Genomic DNA, 9599 nt, shown 5'->3' with positions numbered 1-9599 from the left:
GTGGACTGTAGCCCGCCAGGCTCCTCTGTCCATGGGGATTCTCCAGGCAAGAATACTGGAGTGGGTTGCCATGCCCTCCTCCAGGGGATCTTTCCAACCCAGGGATCAAACCCAGGTCTCCTGCATTGCAGGTGGATTCTTTACCATCTGAGCCACCAGGGAAACCCATCGACTATACTCCAACATAAAATAAAATAAAAAAATTAAATGCCAATTCCTGGGCCCTAATATAGTGAATCAGGTTTGAGGCTCAGGAATCTGCATTTTAACTAGCTCCCTAAGTAATTCAAATGCATACTGAAGTCTGAGAACAACTGATGTAAAGAACAACTGCATGGGTTTTAGAGCCAGAAGAACTTGGGTTCAAATCTCAGCTCTGTCAATTAGTAGTTTTACCTTCTCTTTTTAGGTGTCACTGCTAATTCCCTGCCTTCACATCTGTGTTCCTATCTCACTGGCTTAGTTCTTACCCTCCGAGACCAGGGTTGATTACTTGTTATATACAGGGGCCACAATGTAAATGAATAAACCCAGGTGCAAAATCTTAATGCAAAACCTAAGTCCTTCCTTCCAGCATCTCATCTCTCTTATCCCAGTGCCTCCAACAATGCCCTGCACCCCAGGTCTGGTGCCCCTATCTCTCCCTTTCATTGCATTTTGAGTGGGCTCATCTTCCTGTTGAGGATGGGAGATATGAAAACAGAGAAGCTTCATAACAGGGGCTTCAACCTGAACTGGGCCTTGGAAAACAAACAGGATTTCCACATGCAGAGATGGGAAAAGAAAGAATGTTCCAGAAGGAGAAAGGAGCCAAGGCCAAAAACATTAATGTAAAGAGAGGGGTTGCTGCACAAATTGAATTTGTCACTGAAACAAATCGGGAGGCTAGGCCTGGGTTACTTTGTTATTGGTTTCCTTCCAATTGTAGTTTATGTTCATTTTTCTGACCAGCACTGGGGTGGGAACTTGTGCTCACTAACTTTGTTGTTGGTTGCCCCTCAACTCCCTTCCCTTAGAGCAACCCTAACTTCTGTGTACAAACTATATGCAAAGCTGTGCCCCTTCCTGACCTTTCTAGCCTAGCTGTCCCAGTGTCAATACTCCCTTGACCCTAGCACTAATGCCTGGCCATAACTCCTCATGGTCACAGGAGAGGTCACATCCATTTAAGGTAGAGGACATGGAATCAGGAAAGGCTTCACAAAGGAGGCTGTGTTTATATCAAGTTTTGAGGGAGGGGGGCATTTCTCCAGAGATGGAAGAAAAAGGCATCTCAAAAAGAGACAATAATATGAAATTATTTATTCAAAAATATTTATTGAGCATTCCTTTTTATCCCATCAATCAGTAATGCAACACAATTTTTATAGTGCAGGGAACTCTGCTTAATGTTATTGTGGCAGCCTGGATGGGAGGGGAGTTTAGGTGAGGAGGGATACATGTATGGCTGAGCCCCTTTCCTGTCCACTTGTAACTATCACAACATTGTTAATTGGCTACACTCCAATATAAAATAAAAGGTTAAAAAATAATGCCACACAATTTTTAGAGCATCTACTAGGTGCTGTGCTAGACTCTTAGATGCTTGTTCACTCACCCAAATTTCCACTTAACAAGACTCTGCTGATCACTTACCCATCATTGTACTCTGTAGCTTATGGAAATGTGCTCCAAGGACTACCTGCACCACTCACCTGAGTGGCATCTCATATACTACCTTCTGTATTTTTGTTGCAGTGTTCCAGGCCCTAAGGTGAGGTAAGGTAAGGTGAAGTCGCTCAGTCATGTCCGACTTTTTGCGACCCCACACACTGTAGCTTAACCAAGCTCCTCCGTCCATGGGATTTTCCAGGCAAGAGTACTGCAGTGGGTTGACATTTCCTTCTCCAGAGGATCTTCCCAACCCAGGGTTCGAACCCAGGTCTCCCACATTATAGGCAGACACTTTACCATCTGAGCCACCAGGGAAGTCCAGGCCCTACATAATCCTTATCTTCAAAGCTTCAGGCTTATCAGGCAACTACATTCAGGGCATCATGCTTCCCATCCTCTCCTCCAACCTACCACCACCCCAACTACCTAGTGCCTACTCATTATCAGGGTTTTTTTGTTGTTGTTGTTAATTGAGGTAAAATACATATAGCATAAAATGTTAACCGTGTTTAAGTATACAATGAGTGCTACTAACTACACTCAAATTGTTGTACAATGATTACTACAACCTATCTCTAAAATATTTTCATCACCCCAAACAGAAACTCTGCACCCACTGAACAATAACCCCATTTCTCCCTTACTCTAGCCCCTGGTAACCTCCAGTCTACTTTCTGTCTCTATGAATTTGCCTATTGTAGATATTTCATATAAGTGGAATCATACCATATTTGTCCTGTTGTGTCTGTCCTATTTCATTCAGAATAATGTCTTTAAGGTTCATGCATGTTTGGAGTAGGAAATGACAATCCAGTCCAGTATTCTTGCCTGGAAAATTCCATGAACAGAGGAGCCTGGAGGGCTACAGTCCATGGGGTTGCAAAGAGTTGGACATGACTAAATGCACACACACACACATGTTGTAACATGTGTCTGATCTCCACTCTGCTTGAAGGGATTTCATTTCTTTTTATGGCCAAATAATATTCCATTGTATGTATATATATACCATAATATACCATAATTTATTTATCCATTTATCCATCTATGGACATTTGGATTGTTTTTACCCTTTGGCCATTGTGAGCATTTGCATATAAGTATTTGTTTGAGTCTGTTTTCAGTTCTTTGAGGCATATACCTAGGAAAAGAATTTCTGGGTTATATGGTAATTCTATTCTTTGAGGAACCGCCAAACTTTTCTATAGCAGCTGCACCATTTTACATTCCCACCAACGATGCATGAGGGCTCCAATTTCTCCACATGCTCACCAACACATACCATAAACTGTAAATAGCACCTGTATTGGAAAATACACCTTTACTATTCAGACTGGCTTATATAAAACTAAAGATGGTATCCTTAATTGTACACACTTCAACGATGAAATCTAAGGTGGAAAAACTGAAATGGATTTCAGGTCATAGTGACAACTGAGCAGAAAATCTTTGGAAGAATTGGAGATGATTGAGGAAAGACAGATTGGTGTCCTTTGACACCCTTTCATCAACTGAATTCAAATTTATTCCGGCGACAGCATCTGCAGCCGTGATAGAAAGGTTAACATTTCATAGATCACTTAACAACTCTACCCATAGCCATTGAAGTGAAGAGGTCAGCAGACTGGGAAGAAACGACACTCTGCCACTCACATTCTGAGTGGTTCCTTTTAGCTGATTATTTTAGACCTTTTTGGTGATACAATTTGGCCATTTCTCCCTATTTTTAAAGTACTCAGGCAATTTAGGCATTTAAATGTTCTTCCATCTGTAAGAGGTTTAATCACTTAGCCCTGCATTTTCAATCTTCTTGAATCAATTGAAGCCTTACAAAGTGTTCCTTTTAGCTAAGGTTGGAAACAGAACAGCAGCAGCTGAGCCAACCCTATTATTTGGTATCAGAATGGAGATCAGAGTTAGTGAGGCAAGTTGGGCCTCCACCAAACCTTTTGATTCATGTTGCAGTGCCTCAGAGTGTGGCCTGGGGACAACCTGCACCAGGAACACCTGGGGCTGTTGTTTTAAAACAACTCATTCAGAACCAGGGTGACCAATCATCTGGGTTTTCCCAAGACGGAGGGGTTTTCCCAAACGTTGGACTTTCAGTACTAAAACTGGGAAAGTGTCGGACAAACCTTCATGGGTCGTCACCCCTACCCCAGGTCTACTGAATCAGAATCACTTCTTTCTTATCAATACTGAAGTTTGAGAACCACTGTAAGGAGCAAAGCACTCCACTTCCTTCACTCCCCACTGAAGACCACTGCCTACACACACACACAAAGCCTGCAGCTGCCTCACTGTGGCACTCATTGCCTTGGCTAATTGCTTTAACTGACATGTAGGTGGCCCTCCTCCTTCATTTGGAGGATGGTGCTTTTAGGGAAATATAATGGCCTAGCAAATATCAGAATCATCACTGTTGCTTGTATCTATGTGTGAGGTGAAACAGAGAGGAGATTGTAGAAGTTCATTCTTTCATCTATTCATTCTAGGAATATTTACTGGAAAAAATGTATAATATATATATATGTATGTATGTATATGAATATGTATATATATTTTAGTATATATATATATGGAGTGAGAGAGAGAGAGAGAGCCATAAGCTCCTCAGAGAAAAGAGCCTAAGTTTAGGTGTGAATATAGGCATCTCTGTAGGGATTTATGTCTGGCATGTTCCAGCATACAGATGGAGAACTTTCCTAGAACTACAACTACAGTTAGCCTTTCATATCCACAGGTTCTGCCTCTGCATATTCAACCAACCACATATTGAAAAATATTTGAAAAAATTCCAGAAAGTTCCATAAAGCAAAACTTGAATTTGCCATGTACTGGCAACTATTTGCATAATATTTACATTGTTATTAGGCATTATAACCTAGAGATGATTTAAAGTATATAGGAGGATGTGCATAGGACATATGCCAATACTACACCATTTTATATAAGGGACTTGAGCATCTGCAGATTGTGGTATCTGCCAGAGGTCCTGGAAACAATCCACAAAGAAATATATTATGACAGGAGCTTTGATAAATGCTATGAACAAAATAAAATAGAGTAACAAGATTGAGATGGAGAATCTACTTTTGATTGGTTGATAAGGGAATGGTTCTCTGAGGAGGTGACATTTGAGCCAAGCTCTAAATGACAGAAAGCCAGACATTTGCAGGCTGGGAGAGAAATGTTCCAGACAGAGGGAATAGCTGGTACAGGAGCCTGAAGGCAGGAAAGTGCTTAACGTGTTGGAGAAATACAAAGAAAGCTGGTGTGAGAGGAGTGTCATGAACAACAGGAAGAGTCATGAGAGAAGTCTGGGGAGGCAGGAAGTGTCTAAATCTGGAGGCCTGGATTTCATTCTTTTTCTGAATACTTGTTCAGAAAAGATATTGGAAGGTCTGAAGCAGAGGAGTGAGATGGCCAGATTGACATTTTTAAAGATCTCTTTGATATTTTCAGAGAACAAATCATCATAGAGTGAGAGCAGAAGCAGAGAAACCAGTTAGGGGACTATTGGCAGTAGCCAATGTCAGAGGTGGTGGTGGCTTGGAATAAGGTGATAGGGAGTAGAGCAAAGGACAATTATTCTGTATGTATTTTGGAGTTAGGGTTTTGGTGATGGTCTGGATGTTGGCTCTAAAAGAAAATAGAAGACTTGGGTGAGTGGTGAGATCGTTTGCCAAAATGGAAAGACTCAAAGAAGAGTTGGTCAGGTATCAAAAATTCAGCTTTAGACATGTAAAGGTTGAGGTGCCTAATAAAATTTAAATTGAGGTGTCAAATAATCAGATATACATTCTGACTTCTGGGTGATATGAGAGTTGGAGATACAAATTAAATTTGGAGTCAAAAACAGGTAGATAATAGCTAAAGCCCTGTGATTAAGTGACCTTGTCTAGGAAGAGAATGGAACAGAGAAGAGGAAGAGGTTCCTGGACTGAACTGTGGAGCTTCTAACATTTAGAGGTCAAGCAGAGCACTTTGAGCGGTTACAGCAAAGAGTTACTTTGCTCGTCAAGTAAACAGCAAAAGAGGCTGAGGGGCAGTAAGGTGTAAAAGGAACCAGAAAAGCGTAGTGTCACCGAAGCCTAGAGGGAAAAAAAGTGAGAGTTTCAAGGAGAGAGAATACAATTATTTCCATTTTATAGGTAAGGAAACTGAGGCATGAGGGTATTAGTAATCTGCCCAATGTCACATAGCTAGTAACAGAGGAGAGGGAGTTAAGCCCAAGCAGTCTGACTACAGTCTGTGTTCCAAACCACTACATCTGTGGTTCTCCAACTGTAGTGTTATCAGTCATGTGAATGACTTGTTAACAGATTGCTGAACCCCACCTCCAGAGTTTCTGATTCAGAAGGTCTCAGATGGGGCCCAAGATCTCGCTTCTCTAACAGACTCACAAGTTATACTGATGCTGCTGGTCCAGAGACCACACCTTGAGAATGACCATGACATTACCTTGCACATCTTCTATACATTGTGATAACGTTGGTGTTGCTTGCTTTCTCGAACTAGCTTTGAAAGTTTCTCCCTTAGTTTGTGGGGGAAGAATTAGCATACCATCCTGTCCAGAAGTATCTGAGTAAAGCACCCATATTTCTGACTAGTATAGGAGAGATCAGTTGAGCTCTAGGGCCTGAGGGATATGATGGGACTCGGGAAAATTATGAGCCTACCAGCTCCTTGATGTTTACTCCACTCCTATGATAGCCTAGACGGGACACTGCTAAACCAATCCAAAGCCTGAGAAGGCAAGTAAAGGCTTCAGGGTAGTCTTGTCTTAGGACTCAAACAAGGAGGGGACTGAACCTAGAGATATCCCTTTGACAGTTGTCACATCCTTCCTCTACACTGCTCATAGTCATTTGTTTCAGCTTTATAAAGGCACTAAGTAGCAAAAGCATGCAGGGCAGTGGGAGGCAGAAGACTGGAAAAATTGATCCTGGCCTGGGATACACATGCCAAAAAGCCTGAGGGAAAACTGGCATGCTGTGAAGTTTAAAGGCAGAAAGTTCAAGAGTAATTGAATAATCATAAATGAACACTCACTAGAGGGGGCAAGGACACTGCTGACAGAGGCCCCAGAGATCACACTATTGATCAGTGTGAGCCCCCAGGAGGTTGCATCAGACCCAGCCCTACCCAACAACCTACAGCCTCCAGTGCTGGAATGACCCATGCCAGACAACCAGCAAGATAAGAACACAAATCCACCCATCAGCAGACAGAGTGCCTGAAGCGATACTGAGCTCACAGCCACCTATAAACATCCCCCCTTGACCCAGTGTTGCACACCAGAGGGACAAGACCCAGATCCACCTACCAGTGGGCAGGCACCAGTCCCTCCCACCAAGAGTCCTGTACAAGCCTCAGAACCAACCTCACCCACCAGAGGGCAGATACCAGAAGCAGGAGGAACTATGAGCCTCCAGCCAGCAGAAAGGAGACCACAAACACAGAAAATTAGACAAAATGAGATGACAGACAAATGTGTTTCAAAGGAACAAGATAAAACTCCACAAGAAAATATAAATGAAGAAGAGATAGGCAACCAACCTAAAATAGAATTTAGAGTGATGATAGTAAAGATGGTTCAAGATTTCAGAAAATAGTAAATGAGCACTTACTGTATGCTAGGCATTTAACATATGTTATCTCATTTCATCCTCAAAGCAACTTATGAGGTAGATATTAATATTACCCTCATTCACAGATGAGGAAACAGACTCAGTAGCCTAAAGTTACAGCTGGTGCTTCTGCTGCTGCTAAGTCTCTTCAGTCGTGTCTGACTCTGTGCGACCCCATAGACAGCAGCCCACCAGGCTCCCCTGTCCCTGGGATTCTCCAGGCAAGAACACTGGAGTGGGTTGCCATTTCCTTCTCTAATGCATGAAAGTGAAAAGTGAAAGTGAAGTCACTCAGTCGTGTCCAACACTTAGAGACCCCATGGACTGCAGCCTACCAGGCTCCTCCATCCATGGGATTTTCCGGCAAGAGTACTAGAGTGGGGTGCCATTGCCTTCTCCAAAGGTCACAGCTAGGAAGTGCCAAACCCTTCATTCAAACCTAGATCTAATGCCAAAGCTCTTGTTCTAAAACAGTACACTCTAAAATGATGAAAAAACAATATTTTCTAGATGACCTCTGTATAAATAAAATTCAGGAAAGCAGCATGGCTTAAGGAAGGACTAGCCTGGAAGACTAAGTAAGGCTGCCAGATCTATCTGAGATAGCCTGTCAGTGCAAGACCCTGGGCCAGTGACTTCTATACTGTTGTTGTTTTAAAATCACTAGACTTATAGAAAGACAGAGTTCATCAATAAGAATACTATATGTAAGAAGTGTGTGAAATGAGACAGGAAACATGACCAAGAAATGCTTGGCAAGATGCACACAACACACAGCAGCAAAATGGAGGCAACTGAAAAAGTATAGGCACATAAGTGAAGACATTAATGAAGAAAAAGTTCGGCGCTAGAGGATGAGACATCTGGCAGAAGCAAATAGATGAAGGGACTTTATTACATTGGAGAACTCTGAGGTCAAGCACCTTCTTTTCTTCTTTCTCTTTTTTAAGCTTCTCTGACATTTTAATTGGACATTTAATTCAGAATTGTAAATTCACATGCAGTTGTAAGAAATAATACTTTGTCTGGTTTCTCCAAAGGGTGACATCCTGCAAAATTATAATATTACAATCAAAATGTCAACATTGATATAATCTACCAATCTTACTCAGATTTCCCCAATTTTCTGTGTGTGTGTGTGTGTGTGCATGTGTGTATGCTGCTGCTAAGTCGCTTCAGTCCTGTCTGACTCTGTGCGACCCCATAGACGGCAGGCCACCAGGTTCCCCCATCCCTGGGATTCTCCAGGCAAGAACACTGGAGTGGGTTGCCATTTCCTTCTCCAATGCATGAAAGTGAAAAGTGAAAGTGAAGTCGCTCAGTCGTGTCCGACTCTTCGCAACCCCATGGACTGCAGCCTACCAGGCTCCTCCATCCATGGGATTTTCCAGGCAAGAGTACTGGAGTGGGGTGCCATTGCCTTCTCTGGTGTGTGTGTATAGTTGTATACAATTTCATCACTTGTGTAAGGCCATGTATTCATCATCACAGTCAAGACACTGAACTTCCACCACCACAAAGATCCTTCCTATGGCCATTGATAGCCAAGCTCACCTTCACCTTTCACCATAGTCCCATCCCCGACCCCTGGCAATCACTAACCTGTTCTCCATCTCCATACTTTTGTCAGGAATGTCATATAAATGAAATCGTATAGTGTGCAAGTTTTCATGATTGGCTTTTTTAACTCAGTATAATTTCCTTGGAGATTCATTCAAGTTACTGTGTATATCAATAGTTTACTTCTTTCTATTGATGAGTAGTATTCCATGGTATAGACGTATGACAGTTTGTTTAACGATTCATCTGTTGAAGGACATCTGCGTTTCCAATTTTTGGCTATTATGAAAAAAGCTGCTATGAACATTCATGCACAGGTTTGAGTGTGAATATAAATTTTCATTTCTCTGGGATAAATGCCCAGAAGTGCACTCACTGGGTGGTTTTATAGTGGCATGTTTAATTTCTTAAGAAAATGCCAAATGTTTTCCAGAGTAGCTGTAGCATTTTACATACCCACCAGCAATGTATGAGTGATCCAGTTTCTCTACATCTTCACCAGTATTTGGTGGTCTCACTACCTTTTTGTTGTCATTGCTGTTGTTGTTAGTCATTTGAATACATGTGTAGTGATGTCAATATCTTATTTTTAAAAAACAGACTTGAAAGGAGAAGCTGTTTTGAAATTCCTTTGAGATAAGACCTCTTATTGTTTCAGTTTAAGCATCCTGACTGGTTTTGGCTGGGAAGCCATTTTGAACTTTGGAATTAAAGATCTCCACTCGTACAGGAGCCAGTAGCCCTAAAACCACA

Source organism: Bubalus bubalis, chromosome X (genome assembly GCF_019923935.1).
Source record: "Bubalus bubalis isolate 160015118507 breed Murrah chromosome X, NDDB_SH_1, whole genome shotgun sequence".
In the NCBI taxonomy this organism is placed as follows: domain Eukaryota; kingdom Metazoa; phylum Chordata; class Mammalia; order Artiodactyla; family Bovidae; genus Bubalus; species Bubalus bubalis.
This window is presented reverse-complemented; position numbering follows the sequence as displayed.